Source organism: Saccopteryx leptura, chromosome 13 (assembly GCF_036850995.1).
Source record: "Saccopteryx leptura isolate mSacLep1 chromosome 13, mSacLep1_pri_phased_curated, whole genome shotgun sequence".
In the NCBI taxonomy this organism is placed as follows: Eukaryota; Metazoa; Chordata; class Mammalia; order Chiroptera; family Emballonuridae; genus Saccopteryx; species Saccopteryx leptura.
In genome coordinates this window covers 14,613,767-14,615,458 of record NC_089515.1, presented here as the reverse complement: position 1 = coordinate 14,615,458, position 1,692 = coordinate 14,613,767, and the positions used below count along the sequence as shown (strand labels likewise).

Here is a 1,692-nt window from a genome sequence, read left to right as displayed (position 1 = left end):
AGAGATACAGCCACGAAAATGACCAACAAAATCCCCGTCCTCGGGCAGTTCATGTCTGAGGAAGGGGTTGCAAAGGGGAAGGGGTGGGAAACAAACCTGAAATAAACACATAAATATAAGTAAGAGAATTGCAGGTAATGATGTGACGATGTCAATGATGTATCAATGAAAACGTAGATCAGTGTAGTAAGACAGAGGTGGCGAGTTTGGAGGGAGGGTGCTCAGGCAAAGCATCCCTCAGAAAGTGACATTTGAGATGACGCCTCCATAGTGAGAAGGAACTTGCCATGCAGTTTCCAACAGAGGGGACAGCGAGTTCAGAGGCCCCGTGGCAGGTACCAGTTCAAGGAACAAAAGGGCCAGTGTGGTAAAGCACAGGAAGCAAGGGCGGGGCCTGGAGACAGGAGCCAGCACGAAGGTCCCCACAGGCCTCAGGCCACGGAAGCCAGTTGGCTTTTAATTCTGACTGCAATGTGAAACCAATGGCGGTTTGAAGCAGGAGGGCTCAGTGATCATGGATGTGTTCTTAAAAGATGACTCTGCCTACAGAATGGAAAGAAAGAACTCTAGGGGCAAGCGTGAGCGTCCCTGGGTCTGCTCCAGAGGCTGGGGGAGAGGTGATGCTGGCCTGGACCGAAGTCGCAGCCAGGAAGGAGACTGTGGATGCAGAGCCAACAGCACCTGCTGGTGGGCTGGACGTGAGGAGAGAGGGAGGGAGGATCTGGGAATGAGTCCTCCGGCCCTTGGCTGAGCACCTTAGGTGAATTTCCCGAGATGAGAAGACTGACTGGAGGAGGAGTGTGGGGGAGTTGAGAGAAAATAGCTTCTGATTCGGACAACTTAACTTTGAGACAGAGATTTGAAGGAGACAGCCAGGAGAAGTCAGGGCAGGGCTATATAGATGTTGGAGTCATCAGACTATAGTTTTGTTTTATTTATTTATTTTTTAAAGATGAAACATAAAATTACCATGCTCACTTCAACAGCAAACATAATAAAACTGGAATGATACAGAGAAGATTAGTATGGCCCATGCACAAGGATGACATGCAAATTCATGAAGTGTTCCATATTTTTTAAAAGGTAAAGGGGGCCAAATATACGGTGATGGAAGATCATTTGACTTTGGGTTGTAGGTGCACAATGCAATATACAGATCATATATTATAGAAATGCACACTTGAAACCTATATAATCTTATTAACCAATGGCACCCCAATAAATGTAATAAAAATTAAATTAATTTTTTTAAAACATAGAAATACTATATGACCTAGGAATTCCACTCCTAAGTACTGACTTTAAAGAATTGCAAACAGGCATTCAAACAAAAACTTGTGCACAAATATTCATAGCACCACTATTTTTTGTTTGTTTGTTTGTTTAGCAAGAGAGAGACAGATGGAGAGATAGACAGAGACAGACAGGCAGGAAGGGAGAGAGATGAGAAGCATCAACTCATAGTTGCAGCACCTTAGTTGTTCACTGATTGCTTTCTCATATGTGCCTTGACCAGGAGGGCTACAGCAGACCAAGTGACCCCTTACTCAAGCCAGCGACCTTGGGCTTAAGCCAGTGACTTTGGGCTTCAAGCCAGTGACCTTTGGGCTCAAGACAACGACCATGGGCTTCAAGCCAGTGACTCTGGGGTCATGTCTATGATCCCATGCTCAAGCCAGAAAACCCCTACTT

General features: G+C 45.6%; 1 non-coding gene across 1 annotated transcript; it reads left to right on the top strand.

Moving 5' to 3' along the window:
* The first annotated feature begins 970 nt into the window (after positions 1 to 970).
* LOC136385104 (U6 spliceosomal RNA) lies at positions 971 to 1,077 on the top strand. The gene has a single exon (XR_010747716.1). It is a non-coding gene; the product is annotated as a U6 spliceosomal RNA (small nuclear RNA).
* The last annotated feature ends 615 nt before the right edge of the window (positions 1,078 to 1,692 follow it).